The sequence below is a fragment of the Acomys minous genome, assembly GCF_964271855.1.
Source record: "Acomys minous genome assembly, chromosome: 12".
In the NCBI taxonomy this organism is placed as follows: Eukaryota; Metazoa; Chordata; class Mammalia; order Rodentia; family Muridae; genus Acomys; species Acomys minous.
Window position 1 is genome coordinate 100,807,868 of NC_140493.1, and position 21,556 is coordinate 100,829,423.

A 21,556-nucleotide genomic window follows, 5' to 3' on the forward strand; every position below is an offset into this window, starting at 1 on the left:
AGATAGTGGATGTAAACATACTTTAAACACTATAAAGCAGACAGCTGCTGTGTGTGTGTGATTAGCTATTCATAGTGGGGGCTGGGGGCTGAGCTGGGCATTAAATGGACAGAGGAAAGACATTCCAGCTTGGGGACAGAATGCAAGGAGTCATGACCCAGAAGTGGTCAGGGCCTGATATTAAGTAATGTCTTTGCCAGAGGGCAATATCGGTAAAGAGGAAAACAAGACCAGAAAATTGCTTTCATTCATTTATTCCATTGAAAAAGAAAGAACTGCTTTATTATTGAATATTGCTCACTAGGCACAGTGGTGTGTGTCAGGGTAGTTGGTGGCCACTTTTAGATGCATTGCTAAGGGTTTTCAGTCACTGCCAGAGCAATGTCGGCAACTAGAGACGTCTTTTAAATGGAAGGCACTACACGGTCTGGCTTATCCTTTGCCAAGAGTCATCAGCGACAGTAGGTAAGGGATCCATTCAGACATGACAGTGTTGAAATTCACATTGCAAGTTACAAGAGAAGCATAAAGACTTGAACTAGATGTTGTCAAAGAGAGTGGAAAGGGTAGGTCGGAAAATTTCACAAGACACAGATATGGAAGCATAAGTAATATATCAGAACTAGCAGAGTTTTCCAATGACACGACGGTGCACAGTAGACATTACTACAGTACTAGACGTAGCATCTGATGTTAGGAGTGACGCTCAAGTGGAAACATGGAGTTGAAGATTGGAATTACCAACTCCAGAAAGAGTCCTTGTCCACTCTGGGACTGCAGCAGAAGCCTACAGCATGGGCATGGGTACCAAGTGGCCCTGAGCAGGCACGGTCAGGACCAACTCAAGGCACCCAGAATGTAGAGGCTGATGCAAAGGAATCAAATGGGTATAGAGAGGGGCAGAGCCAGGAGAACGTGATGCTGTAGAAACAGGAGAGTGTTCCTCCATCAGACCGTGCTCCGTAGGATAAAGACCCTCACCTCCACGACAGCTAGAGCCATTTGATTCACTCTGTGACCTTTGCTGTCTCAACCCACACTGAAACTTCGCCTTCCCTCTGTCTCCATGCTTTGTGGCACTTCCTGTGGTCTCCATTGAAGGCTTTCCCGTCCAACTTCCTTAGTTACTGACTGCTCTGAGGGTGGGAGTGTGGGACCCTGTTAGGCCTCTGTGTCGGCACTTAGCCCTGTGCTTGCCCCATGGTCAGTGAATATATATACACATTCGTGTGTGTGTGTGTGTGTGTGTGTGTGTGTGTGTGTGTGTGTGTGTGTGTGTTTGATTTTTGATTTTTCGAAATAGGGTTTCTTTGTGTAGCTCTGGCTGTCCTGGAACTCGATCTGTAAACCAGGTTGATCTCAAACTCAGAAATCCACCTGCCTCTGCCTTCCGCATGCTGAGATTAAAGGTATGTGTCACTGCTACCCACTCAGTGAGTACAGTGGAAGAAAGGAAGGAAGGAAGGAAGGAAGGAAGGAAGGAGTGACAGAGCCAAGGGAGAGGATTAGAAAGAGAAAGCAGAAGCAAGACAAACATCATCACACGCTCCAGGGAGTCCAAGGCTGAAGACTTGTTCAGAAGCCACTGGACTTGCCTCATGGGTACAGGTCATTGATATTAACATCATTAACATATTTTAAGTGACTTTCCAGGCATATATTTGCCTAACCTTTTATGAAAATAATAGTCCAGCTATTCATCAGATGTGGTCATTTCATTTGGGAGATTATCCGTGGCTCCTCATGGCCTCTGTGGCCCTCACGTATCACCCAAACATTATAGTACCCAAAGGGTTGGGAACCAGAAAAAACTAAACTAGAGATGCTAATACCCACTCCATGGCTCTCCTTCCTGCTCACCTCTAAAGCAGCAGGTTTTCCTGCTGAGGTTCTCTTAAAAGATCTTCCCAGGGACCAATGAGATGGCTCGGCAGATAAAAGCCCTGGTGGTCAAGCCTGGTGACCTGAATTTAATCCCTCAAGCTAACATTGAAAGGACAGAACTGAGCTCAAAAAGTTGTCCTCTGATACACACACACACACCCATGCAGACCCACACCCATGCACACATCATACACACAATAATAATAGGAAAGGATATTCAAATAGTCCTTTGTTGTCTCCACAGACAAAGTGAGTTTGCTATCTCTTCCTTCCTAGGTCCTGGAGCTGAAGGAAGTTTAGGGCTTTCAGTGTTAAGTGGCTTTAGGACAGAACAGCATGGCATCCTCCACAGTGCCTCACACCCCTCTGCCTTTTGCACCCCTACAGCTGCTAGCTTCTGCTTTTTCCAGTGAGTCTTCCTGCCTCCCACAATGCTCAGTGATCTGCCAGGGAATAACATGGGTAGAGCAGAACCAAAATCAATGTGTTCAAAGCTTTCACTTTATAGCATTGCTTATCGTTAAACCACCTGAGTCGTCATCAAGGGTTAGGCAACAAATCCATCTTGTCCCAGACAGCCTTAAAGAAGATGGTTCTGTAAAGACAGAAAGTCGATTAAGCAATAATCGTGACAATTGTTGAAAGGAAGAATTGGTCTTCTGCAGATTTCCAAGCCTTTAATTTCCCCATTTTCCATAATGGATTTTAAAACTTCCAAGTCGTGGCTGCTGTGGGCTAGCTCATCTGCAGTGAACTCTATTTGAGAGTACTAACTACTCGAAACCATGCTTTCTCCCAGAGCACATTATAAAAACAGGAATAGTAATTGCAACAGAAAGATAATTCAAAGACTTTTATTGACTTTTCATGTTTAATGGTTATTATTCTGGCTTGTTTCAAGCAATTTTAATAACCACAGTTTATTTACAAAATTCAGACTAACTAATTCTTTTGTTCTTGTGCCAACAAAATGCATTTGTTCCCAGGCAGCTGGCATGCTGCAGCATCCTCAGGCTGAAGTTCTTATGAAGGACAGAAACGCATGTAACTTTGGCCACATCTTCTTCTCAATTAGCTTGACTACATGTGTCTGTTTTCTGAAACAAACACTTGAACTTGGTGTCAGGGACAATATATTTTTATGACAATGCACATCTCAGACTGTTCCTCATAAAGCAGTTTGTCCTGGAGTGAGGCTCGTCAAGCGCTGGACCCTAAACCCCTCAGTAAACGTTCACAACCATCACAGCGCTGTTTCCAGGCAAAGCAAAAGCTCTCTTCTGGTGTGAATGTGCTCTGTGTTTTGTCCTTGCTCTCCTCAGAGTCTCTTTGTTTTGAACCTCAGTAGACTTATTGTGCTGGGGACCAGAGAGGAGGCGGAGTCCCCGATGTGCTGCTGCGTGTTTTAATCCCGTGCTTTGCTGACATATCAGATGCAAGTATCAGCTGAGCACCCAGCACCCCAGTGCAGCTGTTTGTCCAGAAGGCATTTTCTGCATTGCTGAAGTGGCTCTGTGTCCTTGCAGTAGATGAGAGCCCAGGCTTGCACAGCCCTAACACAGCGCTGGAGCACTCAGAGCCAGGCTGTGCCTGCCCAGGCTGGAGCTCATTTTACGCCCCTCTGATGAAGTAATCCAACAATATTTTCTCACTTCTTTTGGTTAATGTTTAAAGATAGTCTGGGTCTAATTTTAGAACTTTTTAAGATATGTTTTAAGCCTCAAATCATTTCCAAACCAATAAATCATGGAGGCGTTAAGCACTATAGAGCAGAAACAAGAAGCAAGCTGCTACTTTACCGCCTTTTAAAATCAATGGTGAGAACTGTGAAGCCCTGACCTTGGGTGATGGAACGGGGTCTCTCAGGCAGATGAAAAGGAGCCCGTGTCCCTGAGCAGCATCCTAGCAAGGCTTACTTTTCTGGCAGCCGCTGAGCACTGAATTCCTGGAATTGAATGAACCGCTGGAGAGAGGAAGTGAAGGGAGAGATAAACACAGAGATGGTAAAGGAGGGTGGGGCGGAGCAGCATGGTGACAGGGGGGACATGTTTGATGACTACTTACCCTGCCTGTCACGTTCAGGAGGGGGCACCCAGCATTCAAAATTGCCACTAACTCTCGTTCCTTTTTCACTTTAGTCCAGCCAAAAATACCTCCTTTTCCTGTTGAAAAAAAAAAGAGCCATGAGGAGGTAGAGGCTGTTAAAGTGGAAGTAAGGAAACAGTGATCTGTGTCATTGCAACAGCTCCCAGGTAGATGCTGGGCTGGATTTCTAAATCAGAAAATCGGGCATGGTGGCACACACCTTTGATCCTAGCGTTACAGGAGGCACTGGGAGGCAGGCAGGCAGATCTCTGTGAGTTCAAGGCTGGCCTTGTCTACATAGCAACTCCAGGCCAGATACTGATACATAGTAAAACCCTGTCTCAAAATAATCCAGAAGGGGACCCCCGTGGACGCCAAGCTTGCCTATCAGTTACATATGTGTAGAAGACCGAGGTCCAGACCCTGCAGGCTCTTCGGTTGGGGCTTCAGGCTCTGTGAGCCCCCATGGGCCTAAGTTAGTTGACTCTGTTGGTCCTCTTATGGAGCCCTTGTCCCCTCTAGGAGGCTGTTTCTGACATGGGCTCTGTTGCCTACTATTGGATCACTTCCTAGCAGGCTGCCTTGTGGGGTCTCAGAGGAAGAGGATGCGCTCAGTCTTGATGAGACTTAAAGTGCTGGGGTGGGTTGATATGGAGGGGGGGCTCCCTTTTCTGAGAAGGGGAGGGGGAAAGGGGCAAGAGGGCAGGAGGATGGGACCAGGAGGGGGCTGCTGTCAGGATATAAAGTGAATAAATAAACTTAACTTTAAAAAATAAAATAATAATATTCGTGAAGGGGAGGAAGGAAGGACAGACTAGAAAGGGAAACTGGAGAAGAGAAGGCTCAGTGGGTGAGAGCATATAGTACTCTACTACTCCAACAGAGGCTGGTTACCCATGTCTGATGGCTTACAGCCACTATAATTACAGTTCTAAGAGGCCTAATGCTTCTGGCTTCCATGGGCACCAGTACTCACAAGCACATACCCCTACACACACACACACACACACACACACACACACACACACACACACACACACACACCACTTTAAAATAAAACAATTTTTTAAAAAGAAAAATTAGAATAATTCCAAGTGGAAAAAAAATAGTATAAATATTCAAACACAAACGGTATCACTGACTTAAATGGGGGAGAAAAAACAGAGCAAATAAAGAATATAGCATTGTAGGCCTGATTAAAATGTTAATAGTGGGCCTGTTTTGAATGAGATAGTCTAGTACTTTGTATAGACTTGGCATTATCGTGTCAGGGGGTCCTATGATCATGATAAAGGAAAACAAGCACTTAGGATCAGTGCAGGCTTGTGTTGAGGAGGAGAGGAGACGCTGAAAGGCAGAGGATATTTTGTGGGTGCTGATAATTAAGAGAAAGAGGAAATCTTTTTGGTTCTTACCTGGCAAAGCTATCATAGGGCTCTTTGTAGTGCAGAAAGTGGAAAAGGCACAGGCTTTCGGACCCTGTCCTCACAGAAGCGAGGGCTGAGCCTGAGGCCTACACCCTGCACAACCTCAGCTCACTGCTCTGCCCTCACCTTCAGATATCCTGTGAGTGAATGCAGCTGCAAAGAAAGGAAAGACAAAACTGGTGAAACGTCAGAAAACTGTCTGCATGATCCCTAATGTTCTAGGCAGTACAGAAGATTTTGAAGTTCTGTGTGATTTGATAAGACAAATCACAGGAACCCATGCTAACTAAAGGACAACTGAGGATGGACTCTCTGTAAGTGCAGCAAACTTTACCAAGCATGTGACTGGCACGTGTGCTGCCAAGTCTTTGTGGTGTTTACACCTTCATGGTAGGTTCTTCTTAGTTTTTCATTTTTGTTTTGGTTTGGTTTTTTTGCATTTCTGTATAAACCTTAGACTTGAGGGTTGGAAAGATGGCTCAGTTAAGTCTTCGCTGTACAAGCTTGAGTTCAGATCCCCAGCCCCCACATAAAAAGCCAAGTACTGTATATCTTTAATTCCAGCCTTGGGAGGCTGAGAGCTGGTTCAACCCCTTGCAGCACACAGAGGCTTACCACTATCTGTGACTCTTGTACAGAGTGTCCAGTCCCCTCTTCCCCTCTCCAAGGTCACACACACGTGCTACACGTACATGCAACGCAAAACACTCGTACACAGAAAGTAACAAAAGCAAATAACTCTTAGATGTGTTTGGTAGAGAGCTAAGAAAGTAGTTTAGAAATAAAATTTCTGCCTAGGATGTACAAGGCCCTGGGTGCATCCCCCAGCTTAAAAACCAAACAACAACAACAAACCCAAAAAGTAGAATTCAGATGACGCCTTCTAGGTCTGTAATCTTCTATGTTGAAATATTAACAAGTTGTTAAATATAAGATATTTAACAATACTCTTTAATAATTGTAGTGTTAATGTATGTGTGTGCGCAACGTGTGTGTCTATGTATTTATCTGTGTTCATCCTTGTGTTTGGGGGGCCTTCTAACCCTGTTCTCTATATCTGTATTTATTCTTACTATTTTCTCATTATCTGGCTTTTAGTTAACTAATTTTCTCCTAAGCTGTATCTAATCTTCTATTAGGCTGGTCTTAAATATTGATTATATTTTTTTAGTTAGAATTTCTACTTGGTTCTTCTTAATCTTTTCATTTTATACCAAAGTTCACAATAATTTTCCTAATTCTGTTGCACGTATATCTTGATTTCTTTTTAAAATGTATGTATGATAGCCATAATTTAAAACAAATTTGTTTGGGATTTTGATTACCTTTCTTCCTTTTGAATTGGCTGTTTTGAGTGTAGACGATTCATCGAAGATTTTATAGAAATGATTTAAGACCTAGGATGATGTTAATTTTTTCCAGAGAGAATTTACATTTGTAGTCAGGTAGCAGCACTTTCAGCCTGGAAAAACTCCAGTTCATTTTCAGGGACTGAGATGATCTAAAACCAAACTTCATCGCTGGAAAGAGCTGGTCTCTTTCCAAGTCAGTCACTCCTGCTGGAAGAACATAGCCTTTTGGCATATGCCCAAAGCATGGGGTTTTATCAGACACCCCCTGAGAAAGGCCCAGACTGCAGTGTTGTGCGTGTGAGAGACCATTAACCATCTGTTCCGTGTCTCATAACAGTTCTAGACGTTGGCAAAGCCCACTACGTGAGCCAGTCCTGGTTCCTCCATGACCTTAGCCCCGACTCTTGTCTGCCCAGTCAGTTCTCTAAGGCTCAGAAACAAACTAGGAAAGGGCCATGTAGGGTTCCACAGCTGAAAGTCACTCCAGCATCTGCTGTCCTTTCCTATTGTCACCTTTATGTTTCTAGTTTGACCTATAGGAGATTTTAAGATGTATTCTGTATACTAAGGATTTGTTAGTTAAGTAAATTGCAAATGCTGCTAGTTGCTATTCTTTTCTTTTTTCTTTTTTTTTTTTTTTTTGTCACTATCTTAGTATTTTGAGATTGTTATGTCTGGAGTTTTGTTTGGTGTGTGTGTGTGTGTGTGTGTGTGTGTGTGTGTGTGTGTGTGTGTGCGCGCGCGCGCTGAGATGGAATCTAGTCATTACACATGCTCAACAGACACTACCTCTGAGCTGTGCTCCCAACCTCTCTCCTTTTGTCTGAGAAAAGTCTTGCTGAATTGCCCAGGCTACTCTAAAAGTCACCCTGTGACCTAGGCTCCTGAGTCCCCTGAATAGCTGGGGCTTTGACACAAGGCCCAGCTCACTTAACTGTCTTTCTCTAACTTAGGAAAGCCAGCCTGATCCCAAGCAAGGTGTGGTGGCACACACCTTTAATCCCAGTTGAGGCAGGTGAATCTCTTTGAGTTCAAGGCCAGCCTGGTCTACAAAGTGTGTCTAGGACAGCCAAGGCTATACAGAGAGACCCTGTCTTGAAAAACCTAAAAAAAAAGAAAAAAGAAAAGAAAAATCCTAGATTGAGCTATGCCCAATCCAAACACAAGACTACTGGGGGCAAAGAACTTCCTCTGGCAGGAGGCAATAGGCAGGGTCATGGCTAAAGACAATAGGAAGTGTCAGGGGGATCAGAAAGAAACAAACACAACAGTTACTTTAAAGATGGAGGGGACAACATGATGAGCAATGCGTGCAGCTCTACAGGGACCGGAAGGCACCATGAGCTGACAGCCAGCAAGGAAATGTAGCTGTAAGGAACAGAATTTTCCCAAAAACCTGCATGGCCATGGAAAAGCGTTCTTTTTCATGGACTCCTAATAGGACCTTGAGCCAGACAACACGTTGATTTTTGCCCTTATGATGCCCATAGCAGAAGAACCAGCAGATCCCCCTCAGACTTGTGACCTACGGAACTATAAGCTAACAAGGTGGTATTTTAATCAGATGAATATCAGGTCATTTGTAGTAAGAATGATTTTTTTTAACTAATAAAGGGATGTTACTTTATTAGTTTTATTTCAAATAGCTGGCTATTATAATTTTGACTGAGACATATTTCACACGTTTAAGAAAAGAGCCATCTTTATCAAAATCAAATTTTTTCTGTATAGATGTGAATCTATTTAGAACGTTTCCCCTCTATCATCCTTGTGTATCTCGCATAGTTGCCAGTTGTATATTCCAGGTACTGAAGAACACTGTCTGGGTTCCAATCCCAGCTCAGCCACTCCTACTCCAGGGGGCTGGCTTACCAGACTCTTTCACGTCCCTATCCTGAAAGGGTTAATACCTACCTCATGAAGCTGATATGTAGCCCAAACCAGTTATTACAGTATCGGGGCGAGAAGAGCACTGACGTGCAGCAGGTGTCATCTGTGGGGGAAGGTCCCTTCCATCTCCATCGTAGGCTTGATTATTTTCAGGCATTCCTGTTTCATCATCCTAAGCCTAGAGAGTTTCTTTTTTAGGCCCCGACCAATTGGCTGGCTGGTATTGCACTGAGTAAATGAATGATTTTAGGATAACTGGTATCTCTGCAGTATTGAGTCTTCCTGTCACGCACTCCACATGTCTGCATCTCACGAGCTGTCCCTCAGTGTGCTTCAGCCAGCTGCCCTGTCTCTCCGTGTGATGTGTGCTATATTTTATATTAAACTGGCTCCACCTACATTATATGGGTTTCTTTTTTTCCTTCTGTGAAGCTCCCTTATATCTCCTGCATGATCACTGCTTAAGTTTAAGGGAAGTGTTCAGAGTTTTTACCATGTATATATTACAAAAAAAAAATGAGAGAGAGAGAGAGAGAGAGAGAGGAGAGAGACAGAGAGAAATGGAGCAGACAGACAGACAGACCTATGCTACACAAGCAGAACCAGACTGATGTTAGGTCTAATGATTTTTCACTATATTTCATGAGTTTTCTAAGTAAACAGTTATATTATTCCTGAATAAAAAATAAGGTTTTTGTCTTGCTTTCCATTGTTCATCCCAATTTATATTGTTGCATAGCCTAGGCCTGCAGTATGGCATCAAGTATTTCATTGGTATAGCTTCCTTCCTAAGTAAGAGTTTACATATATATATGTTTTATATGTAATATTTATATGTTTTATATAATATATATGTATGTGTGTGTGTGTATATATATATACATACATATATATATATTAGAGCTGGAGAGGTGGTTTGGTGGTTAAAAGAGTACTTGCTCCTCTTCCTGAGGACCTAGGCTCAATTCCCAGCACCCACATGATGGCTCACAACCATCTGTAACTGCAATTCCACAGAATCTAACATTTTCTTATTGCCTCCATTAGCACTGCATACACATGGTGCACAGACTTAGGCAAAGCACCCATACAAGTAAAAGTAAAATAATAAAAATTAAGATTTTATCTTTTTTCTTTGAGTGTGTATATTAGTACTTTTGCCTGCGTGTCTATGCACTACATGTGTGCAGCGCTCTTCAAGGGCATTAGAACTCCCGAATTGTAGTGGTAGCCAGTTGTAAGCCACCATATGGATGCTAAGAAACTAACTCAGGTCCTCAGAAAGAACAGCTAGTGCTCTTATCCACTGAGCCCCCTTCTTAAGGGTTTCTAATAGCTACCACTTGGGGATTTAAAACATCATCTTTGTTATAAATGCTTACAAGCATATTTTCTCATTTCTATTAAAGTAAGACTTCTTTGGGGGCAGATAATATATTATACTAAGACTGAACACACACATGTGCACATATATATTTATTTGTATGTATGTGTTATGTATATGTAATATGTGTGTATTAGATCTATATGTATATCATAAATATATCTGCCTCACAGTCAACTTTAGCCATGTAAGAAATGAACAGATTGTCTCCCACTGGTCCAGGGAGCTCCTGCCAACTAAATAAGGACACAGAAAGCGATGGCAAATGTAAAACAGAAACATCATTCCCTTCAGTTACTCTTACACATAGTGACTTTTTGGTCACCTCTTCTTGTGCCCATCATGGAGTCTCATAGACACTGAGCAAAAGTCTATCTCCAAAGTGTAAGATTCTCCCTCATTGCATAATCATGTTGCTGCCCATCTTCCCTTCTGGAACTCTTGGACATCAAGGGTTTCTTGTCTGTCTCAGTTGGGGTTTCTGTTGCTATGCTAAAGATGGCCAAAGCCAACTTGGGGAGAAAACGGTTTGTTTCATCTAATAGCTTGTAGTTGTTCACCACTGAGGGAAATCAGGGCAGGAATTCAAGTCAAGAAGTGGAGGCAGGAACTGATGCAGAGGCCATGGCAGAATGTTCCTTACTGGCTTGCTGCTGTGACTTGCCCAGCTTGCTTGCTTTCTTTTTGTTTTTGTTTTGTTTTGTTTTGTTTTGTTTTTTTCGAGATGGGGTTTCTCTGTGTAGCCTTGGCTGTCCTAGACTCACTTTGTAGACCAGGCTGGCCTCAAACTCACATCAATCCTCCTGCCTCTGCCTCCCGAGTGCTGGGATTAAAGGCATGCATCATCACACCCGGCTCGCCCAGCTTGCTTTCTTATACCTGGACCACGAGTCCAGGAGTAAGCCTTACCCACAAGCCAGTCCAGTTGGGGGCATTTTCTCAATTGAGATTCGTCTTCCAAAATAACTCTAGAGTGTGTCAAGTTGACCTAAAACCAGCCACCACAGTGGCTCTGTGAGATGACCTTCACATTCCCAGCGTATGACTCCTGGTCCCATTGCCACTTAGGTAAAGTGTTCCCCTTTGAGCCAGCTGCACACTGCTGGTTTCACTTGCTCCCTCCGCGGCCAGACAACCCAGCAGAGGCTGAGAAAGCATTCCCCTTTAGACTTGGCAGGATGTCTTTATATATTCTGTCTCTCTTTATTTACTTCTTTATAACAGAACTTTATTTCTTTTGAGGGTGTCACTGGGCGTTAATCTCCCAGGTTATTATATTGAGCGTAACCTCTGTCCCTGTCCCCCATAGCCTCCCTAGCAGCACACAGCTTCCAATGAAGCAGGCACTCCCCTGCTCCATAGCTGAACAGACAGATCCTCATTCCCTGAGTGACCAGACTTAGCTGACAATCAGATTTATAATTCTAAAATGGGGTCTACTGAATTTTCATTAGTATTTAAAGTAGCTTTTGTTGTTGTTGTTGTTGTTGTTTGTTGTTTGTTTTTCAAGACAGGGTTTCTCTGTGTAGCCTTGGCTGTCCTGAACTCACTTTATAGACCAGGCTGGCCTTGAACTCACATCAATCTGCCTGCCTCTACCTCCCGAGTGCTGAGATTAAAGGTGTGTGCCACCACACCCGGCTATAAAGTTGCTTAATTTTTTTAATATCTAAACTTTGAATGAAATTTACTGGAAATTGACTGTGATGGGTGTGAGGATTGTGTTAGTTAAACGTTTTTGTCCCTTGTTGTCTTTCTTTTTGGTACTAGAGAGCAAACCAGTGTACTTTAGGACACTTCAACTACTCTTAACACTGAGGTACAACCCACAGCAGGACATTCAGGAAACTCTGTATTAAGGAGAAGGGGAGGTCAAGTTGAAGCTTTTTGGAATTCAGCTTTTAAACAGGTGACACGTCAGGATAAAACAGTTTAGAGTTAAGTATAAGATACTGCCACAAATAGAAACCTCCTGGGAATTTCAGTTATGAGGAATTTTAAAACTTACAACCACTACAAAACAAATAGTAGCAAGACAGTGGTGAGTTGCAGTCCTGGCTGTGAAAGCGCTCCTGTGACAGCCATGCTGCCTGTGAGAGCCTAGTCAAAGTACATTTTGAAGCAGACAGAATGCAGACGGGTTTGAATTCTCTTCTAAGCATCAGTAACCCTCAGAGGACATGCACCTCACTAGAGGGAGAAACGAGTTCTTTTGAGCCAGAGAAACCCCTTACAAACAGTCACTGACCCCCACTATGTGCCAGACATCATTAACCTGTTGTAGAAGGTGAGTGAAGAGTCTCCTCTGAAGGGCGGCGACGTGGAAGAGGCTCTCAGGTGAGCTTGGTTGTCTTCACTTTACAGGCCCCTCCTCCCCATCTCTTTATGGCTGTGGTCTTTGCTCCTCTGGTCTCTATGCCCCACCTCTTCCAGCTGCTCATTCTCTCTGCCTTGGTGATGTCATCTATCCTCCTTGGGGGATTTAACATGGTTTAAATCATACTGCCTCCTTAGCCTCCACTCTCAGTCACCGTGAGGATTAGCACATCCCTATTCCCAAGCCAGACCTTTTTCCCCCTCCCAAGGCTTCCACTGACACCCATGATACTAATACTCGGTCTGGTACTTCAGATTTACGTTTTACTCCTTGCCACAAAATCTAGGTTTGCAAGTAGGCCTATGCGTGGAGACTCAGTGTCATGGCACCTCTTTTTAAAGGAAAGGCAACAGTAATCGTGTTGGTGTTACTCTCATCATCTGCCTTTCTCCAAAAATGTTTGCCCCGACCCCTGCTGAAAACTGGAATCATTGGACGTATTATTAACATCCGAGACCAGAACTTTTATTTTTCATTTGGACTTTCTATTACAATGTACACCTTGAAGTGGTTAAACATCAGGAACAAACCCGAAGAGTTTGCTGGGAGAAAGTAGGTTGAAAGATATAAGAATCTTGTGTATCAGAACAGGTTAGAAAAGAGGGAAAGACCCTGCAAGGCTACGCCATCAGGGCCTGAGAAGAGCATTACCTGACAGTATGGCACACTGCTGGCTTAGCAGTCAGAAAGAACCTGTCCAAACCTGTCTTTAGCCAAAGGCTGGGACAGACTTACAGGAACTGATGAGCTGAGATGAATAAAGATGCTATAGCTTGCAGCAGACACAAAGGTGAACAGGTGGTCCTCCAGTTCCACCCAGGCCAGATGGGAAATGGCCGCTGTTGTCATAGGAGTCTCTGACTCTTTTGGTGTAGGTAATCTCAGGAATGTTGATTCTAAAAAGCTACTTGAAGCCAGGTAGCTTTAAGGGTTTTTTGTTTTCATTTTTGTTTTTCTGCCTTACTCTGTGCTAGTGGTTATGAATTATATAAACGTTACGTGCTACTGAGGATTTCCCAGGTAGAAGATATCAAAGCTGTGAAAAGAAGAGCAGTGAAGTCCAAGTCACTGGGGTAATAAGGTCTCCTGGATGCATGGAAGGACCCTGACTTAGCTCAGAAGGCTGGCTTATCATACGTACCCAACAGCTGGGCATACTTAAAAGTACCCTGGGACTTAGTCAAAGAACAAGGCATAGGTGTTTCCAAGGTATGGCTGTTGACAAACTAAACACAAAATAAAAAAATAAAAAGTGGCCCTTTCACTGATACTGGTTTCTTTAAGTGGGTCATCCTTCAGAATGCACATGGGTGGGGCCACAGGCCAGCCTCACTGTGCAGGGCAAGGCAGCTTGCTGCTGCACCACCAGCTGAACTGCTAGGCTCTTGTGTAATGCCACATCTCTGTATGTTTTGTTCTTCTGGGTTCTAGATGTTTACGTTTATACTTTGTATTCAAACCTTATACTCTGATCTTAACTTGTCTCCATTTTTATCTAACTAAATAGGAGAAATTTAAAATATACTTGTACTTAAAATTGTTGACCACCCTAAAATGTCACTGCTATAATTTAGCCTCTGTGAGATTCCTCTCAATAAGCATACGTGTGCATGCATTTAAGAGAGGAATGTGTTTAAAGCTCGTCCTTGATACAGTAAACTATAGATATACATGTAAAAGAAATATACGATTTTTTCCCTCCTTGGACTCTATAAAGAATACATAGCAGTGACCATCCCTGTGTCAGACACCAACTCAAAAAGGGCCATTTTCCTCCCTCGCCCCACCCACTGCCCGTTGCCATCGCGCGCTCTACTTCACAAGGCTTCGCTTTGCTTCCCTGGACATTTTCCCAAGCTTGTTCAGCCATTAGCCTTCTGGGCTTCTGGGTTTAAGTACTGTCAGATCAGATTTAAATCACGGGTTAAGGCTTGGTGGGTCCATCATTGTCCTCAATTTAAGGAGCATTATAGAGGTCACGGCATTGCTACAAAGAAGGTGGCATTAATCCTTCCCCTTATAAAAGGGAGCGCCATGGTGTGCATTACACCAGAGGAAGCAGCCCCACCAGCATGAGCCCAGGGCCAGCAGCATGCTCATTTCCCTATCCTAACTACAGCCTTCTAGGGATGGGTAGTAGAAAACCAGATGTAAGCTATTTTTCAAATCCTCCTCTGACTTAGCATTAAATTTCCCTTAGACCAGATGCCAGTGTTTAAATAATATCCTGAAGGATCCAAAGAGAAGAATTAGTCACCATGTTTCATTCATATAAAATCTGAAATAAAGGGAAGAAAAGTACAAAGAAGCCAGAGTACCTTGTGTGTGCTTTGCCAGACTATTATGATTTAAAAAGAATGTTGCCTCAGTACAAAAGCTCAAAGTGCAGTGTGTCTCTCTTTAATTATAAATTGACATTCCCATCAGTTATTAGTACTTTTTAGGAAAAACAAAAGCAAACTATTAGAATTTCTTTCACAAAGCAGTTGGTTTTGTTTTCAGTAGATTGAGCAGTTCTTGCTTTAAAATGGTTCTGCCCTCTAATCAGTTTGCTAATTTTATTGATTTATACCTTAATTCATACAATTAATGCTTTGACGGCTTGCATCGGTTAAGACTCATAGCAAATAACTAAACCCCTTGTCTTTCCATCAACTTATTTTCTGGGGTGTTCCTTGGGTGCTTCCAAAAGCTTTCACCAAATGTAAAAGTTATCAGGTCTTAAATGGTACCAGCAGCAGCATTGGCTTGCCAGAGACACAGGTGTCCTGCAGGATACACATGCACACACTTACCCCAGAGGCAGTAGAATGCTCCCACAGTAGAGAGGATGCATTGAGCTCACGTAGCCTGGTACTTCTGTTGAAACTATCAAAACAGTGTGTGCTCCTGTTTTTCTGTCTACTGTCTGTAGCAAGCAGATGATAGGGAAATACCCAGAGCTAAGCCTAGACCAAAAGATGGAACAACAGAAGAGTGAAGTTAATGAGCCCAGATAAAGGGAGCAGCAGTCCATAGGAGCAAACCTAGTTCATTAGTTCCAGACCCTGCGAGGCTTTGAGTGGCCGAGATGAGCCAAGGATGTTGAAGATGTGGACGTTGGTTTGGAGAGCCCGCCATTAGGGTATAGCCGCATTAAACTCAGATGTCCTCAGTACCTCACTGCAGGTTTGATCAAGTCAGCCCATAGGGTGCAAAATCTGGGCTCTTGGCAGGGAACCTCAGCCCCAGTCAGATAGTTTATTAGAAATAGTTGCTGAAAGTTCACACCGGTTTAGACAATAAGGAGAAATCTTTGACTCGTGTAACTGAGAAGTCCTGCTGGCTTCACAGGAAGCCTAAGGCTCTGACTCCAGGCCAGGTTCTCTTCGTCTCTTAGCTTTATTACTTTTTCCTCTTATTTTCCTTTCTCTCTGCTCCCTTCTTTACAAGCTGTCCCTCTCAAGGATGCAGGATCACTGCTCTCGGTTCTTGGGCCTATTTTCCCAGGTTCATAGCAGCAGAACAGAGAAAGTTTCCCTCCGTAAAAGCTCCTACAGCTGTGCAAGGCTCAAGTTCCCCAGCCCTGTGCTGTGCCCCTAGCAGGACCTGAGTGGGTAGTAAGGCAGGAGACAAAGTCCAACCACAGGAGCTGAGCTACTGTAGCAAGGTAGCGTGAGAGTCCTGAGGCCAGTGCACACCCAGGCTACAATCATGAGAGGAGGCCAGGCGCCCCAGCAGCAGGGGGGAGGCTGCTAACGACCCCGTCCTTGCCTGCATCATCTCAGTAGCTTGGCACAGCTGGACTTGAAAAAGACAGTGAGTGAGCTGAAATTATCTATAGCCTGTAACGGAGGTAAGGAACATCATTAAGATTAAGGTATGGTGTGGACTGACAATTATTGTGTCCCCACCCTATAAAACAACAACAAAAAGGCTTCTTTTATATGTTGAATCCTGAATCTCCAATATAGTATTTGGGAATGGGACCTTTGGGAAAAGTTAGGGCTTTGTAATGAGATTCCAGCCTTTCTAAGAAGAGGCATGAGAGGTATCTTGTTGTCTCTGACTTGTGAGGTGTCCTGACCAGGGACTTGCAGTCTCTAGAACTGTAAACAGCAGCTTTATGGCTTAATCTGCCTCCTTTGTGGCATTTTACCACAGCAGACAAGAAAATAAAGATGGAGGGTGTGCTGCCTAGCCCTTTGTCAATTTGACACAGGCTGCAGTTGTCTGGGAAGAGGAACCTCTACTTAGAAAATGCCTCCATCAGATGGTCTGTCGGCAAGTCTCCGGGAGGTTCTCCTCATGAATGGTTGATGTGGGAGGGCCTGGCCCACAGTAGATAGTGTCAGCCCTGGGCAGGTGGTCCTGGGTTATAAAAGGAAGGATGCTGAGCAAGCCAGCAAGTGTAGCGTGCATCCATGGTTCCTGCCTCTACTCCTGCCCTGACTTCCTTGTTACCTGGAAATTGTATCATCTAGTTTAGCATCTAGTTCTGTTCTCTATGAAACATCCCTTGAGTTCTGCTCATCTCTCCCCTCCCCACTGCCAGCTGTGATCCCTAATCCCTCTGTGTTGGATGAAATGCCATCTTCCCAGCTGTCTCTAGTATCTGAGAGACCTTTCTAAATCAGAGCTGTCACTCTGTCACTCTAGTGATCCTAACAGACAGCTCTAACTTACTCCTCTGAGCCGTACCGGATCTTCAGGGTTCTTTCATTCTGGGCTGTTTCTGAGGACCCTTGGCATCACAGGGCAGACCCTCAGCTGAGAGCCCTGGGCACCTGTTCCAGTCACACTGGCTGTGCTTAGTTCATCCCTGTTCCTTCACCCAGAATTCTCTTTTGCCCTCCTAGTGCTACTCACTTTTGGGAACACACCTTGAGAGTCACCTCCTCCTGGAAACTTTCCAAGCCCCTTTCAATCCAAAGACCATTTTTTAAAACCCAAATTTCTATTCTATTTACATCGTTTCCCCAGAGCCAGATGTGCAATGCTTGTGGATTCCTTGCATAGTCCAGCCTGATCTACTTCACTCAGTTGATCGGGGAGATGAAGAGGAGCATCCTGTCATCAAATGCAGTATCCAATTTCAGGGCTTTGTGGGTGGGGCCTCCTCTGTACAACTCCACCATCCTAGCCAGACTGGTCCACCAGTGTCTTCTATCACACTGGACTATTATAATACAGATGAAGAAGAGCAGCATCGGCTGAGGCCAGCCAGCCCACCCCACCCTGCCACATTTCCCACCTCATCCTGATCCAGCCACCCTGGCCTCATTTCCCTCCCACACTTCTTACAGCTACCATATGTGATCCACAAACTATCTCAAGCTATACCATGTATAGACCAAGCAGGAAACCTCAGAAAGCCTGAAAAGTTACAGTTCCTGCAAACATTTATTTTGCTTTAAGGGACATTTAAAGTACTGAGTAAACTAAGTTCACAGTACAACAGTTCTCCTTTCCAAGATCACTGGACATGACACACATCGCATCAGCCACTTTAGGTACAGGGACTTGGGCTCACCTATCCTAGTTTTAAATTCTTCCTGAAGCTAGGAGGAAACAAAATTGATGTTTGGCTCATCAAAAGAAAAATGGAAGGGAAAAAAATTTTTTCTCAAAACTGAAGTGGGGGAAAGTTAGTACACTATAATGCAAGATAAAATGCTATCCTGTCCCCCCACATCGTAAGAGTTTCTGTTGTCAAGAGAGAACTAAGTCACTGTAGAATGCAAAGTTACCACCCTGGCCACACAAGCTGGTAGGTATAGAGAGGCCCGATGTTTAGAAAATTTTCCTCTCTAGTTTTAAATGGGGAATCTTCTGTGCCATTGAAGTCAAGGAAGAGCTGCCCAGTGAGGCTCCCCTGGCCTCACCTGCCACTGATCCACCAGAGCCTCTTGCTTTGTTGACTGTGTAGCCCGAATTCAGACACCATTAAAATATGCTTCTAGATTTCACTACTTTTTTTTTTTAATACTAAAGAAATGCCTTCAACTGAAAGAACAAAATATGCTGCTCTTTCTTTGACCTTTGTTAGTTTGGTATGTTTTCAAAGGATCTTGGCAACAGTTTTATATAAAATTCACAGAGACAGTCCTGAAAGAGTGCACTAGTAGACGTGATGATGAAAAAGCAATCAGCCAAAGAAGCATCCAGACTGCTCAGTCTGATGCTGAGAATGCCTCTCATCCTGTGCATCTCATAAGGCCACCCTGAGTTTTTCTGCCAAAAGCAACATGTGTGTTATTGTAGTTTGTTTTCATTCTTGGCTTCTTGAGGCAGTTTCCACTCTATAGCCCAGGCTAGCTTACAACTCACTATGTAGCCCAGGATGACCTCAACTCATGAACACCCTGACCCAGCCTTCCAATGCTGGGATTAGAGGTGTGAGCCACCACTCCCAGCTCACACTTAGATTTTTTTTTTTTAAAGTAAGTTCCTAGTGCCTGTTGCACTGTAAGTCACGGTTCCAAATAAGTCTAAGTCAACCAAGCCAAGTTAATATTCATTATAAGTTGATCTAATTTGCAAAAATATAAACATCATTCTCTCTTAAAAGAGCCTCCCCATCACTTGGAGCAGGGGCCAAATACTGGGGGATGTCCTCCTTTGTGCGCCTATAGAAGGTAAAAATGCCTCTATGCTGGCAAAAACAATCCATATAATTTTTTCAAACTTCAAAGAAATAATGATTTAATCTTATTTACTTCTTAAATACCATTGATCTCCACTTAAACACAGAACTTCCCCTTAGGGAACTTGCATTTCTAGTAGAACAAAGGAGTATGCAAATCAATCATTACAATATTATGTGACAATGAGGTAAAAGCAGAGGCTTTAGGGTAGAGAAGACCTAGTTCCAGTTCCCGGCTAAGGTACTCATTCCGTGTGACTTTGCATGCAACAGTAACTTCCTTAAGCCTAGTCCTTGCTTAGTAAAAAGCTGTCAGTATATCCTTGGGAGCTTCCAGTAAGATGTGGTAAACTTTAATTTCTCCATGAGAATGCAGTATGGTGCCTAGGACTTTAACGATAAATATTAATCATCTTCATTGTAACAGTAATAATTGAGAGATGCTCCAGACATCATAGCACCATCGTAGAGGATACAGTATGTGAGCATGGAAAGTTTTCCTGCTACTTGTGAGGCAGGCATAGAGGACGCAACAGTTTGTGGAAAGGCTTGAGAAGTAGTTAAGACTTTGGTGGGAAACAGCATTGCTTGAGCATGAAGCTGGGAAGGTAGGCTCCGGTCCTGATGACAAGATGGGAAGGTAGGCTCCGGTCCTGATGACAAGATTCTAGATGATGTGTAAAAAGGAAGTGGTTTTTAATCTGGAGAGAGAAGAAACCATGGTAGTGTTTGTACTTGAGTGTGAAGGATAGAGGGATCAGATCTACATCGGATAGATGAGTTGAAGGAGAAAAAGCAAGATACGGTTTCTTTCCCTGTATTGGAGATCAGGTTATGTCAATCCCAGTCAGAAATTATGAGCTCCTCCATCTTCTCAGTACAAGGCCAAAGGCCTCGAAGTCCTAACTGCATCATGCCCACCTGCCCACTCCTGACCCTCATCTGCCTCCAGGCAAATTGGGTTCCAGAGCACACCATGGCCATGCGCTGTTCCCTCCGCACGCCGTGCTCTTTGCTCCGCTGGCAGTTTCTCCTGTGCCCTTATCCATCTGGAAGGTCTGCTTATTCTTTGTGCTGAAAGCAAATATCACCTCTTGGGGGTTTTCATTATTCCTCTTAGGAATTTGTGATTATTCCTGTTTCAAGAAGCCTAGATGGAGCCTTTTAAAAATGGCTCTCAAGCTTTTAACTGAAGGAAAATCCCCTCCCCTCTGTTGTGCAGAGTTGACTAGCCAATATATTCAGCCAGTGACTGTTTACAATGGTATTTTGAGGTTTTTTTCTGCTGTGAGGTTGTGGGGTCTCTGTTCCATTTAGTCGGGAGGTAAAGGGATTCGTGCACAAAATCCTCATTAGTGTTAATTGGAGCTGCCTAAGTAAGCCCTGGTGCATCAGTGAGTCAATGGCTGCCTTTGTATTCCTGTTTTGTGTTGTGTATAGGATACCATATCTGGCAAGACGTGCCTTTTCAAACATAAGGAGATAATTGGTACTTTGAGGGAGAGGTTTAACTTATTTATAACTGTCAAGAGTTTAAATATGCAGAAAAGAAAGAGCAGTCATAGCTTGGCTCTGTGGAGAAATGTCTTCAAACCAGGTCAAAAACCTCTGACAAAATCAGATATTCTGAATAAGAATGGACTAACATTTAGATGTGGACCTTTTATTGTAAGTTTTGCTTCAAAACAGGAAACACTCTATTTATCAAAACTGATCTCATCTCAAAAGCCCCTTTATTTCTAGCACTGCTGCTCACCAAGATCTCCTGAGAGCAGTATGCCCCCTGGGTTGTTCTTTTTTCTGTAGTGATGACATTCAAGACACATGATAGACAATCACCCAGATTTTGTTTTGTTGTTGTTGTTTGATTGATTATTTGTTTGTTCATTTGTTTGTTGGTTCGTTGGGGTTTTTTGTTTTGGTTCGGTTTTTGCTTCTTTTATCTCTCAGTTGCATCTGCCACCTGCCTGCTCCTCTTTTATGAGACCCCAAGCTATGTACCTCACCCTTTAGACACAGAGACCCATCCCCCATTGATGCATTGATGTACCTCGGGCTTACTTAGGCAGCTCCAACTAACACTAATTCCTGGTCTCTTTCGCTCCCACTCTTCTCCATCCTAAATATGGATGTCTCACTGGAGTCCTGTGTTATCCTTCCCCATTCAGAGAGCTCTTCCATTCTCCACGCTTCAACTCCCTCTTCCAGCTTGTAGTTGTTGAGTCTCTATTTCTGGCTTTCCCCATGACCTCTGATCACGTACTTGCTCATGAACATCTCTCTGGCTTTATCACATGAAGGCAAGGCAATCCCGAATCTATCATGTCTTCCACCTGCTTCCAGGCCAGCTTCCTCTATTCATGGCTCTGCCCCTACAGTCGTGGCCTAGGCACTGCTGAGGTCAACTCTCCTTTCACTCCCTGCTCTAGTTCTCAAAGCCATGACCTCAGAGGTGACATCCAGGGGTGACCCTCACCTTCTTAGGTCACTGTAGCAGCTACCCCTGGAATCCCAGGCTAGCCGACTTGTGGA

The 21,556-nt window shown here is 43.7% G+C and overlaps 1 protein-coding gene across 5 annotated transcripts in view; it reads left to right on the plus strand.

Moving 5' to 3' along the window:
* The window catches only part of CEP112 (centrosomal protein 112), a 391,861-nt gene that overhangs the window by 357,971 nt on the left and 12,334 nt on the right, over positions 1-21,556 (plus strand). The window lies entirely within an intron of this gene.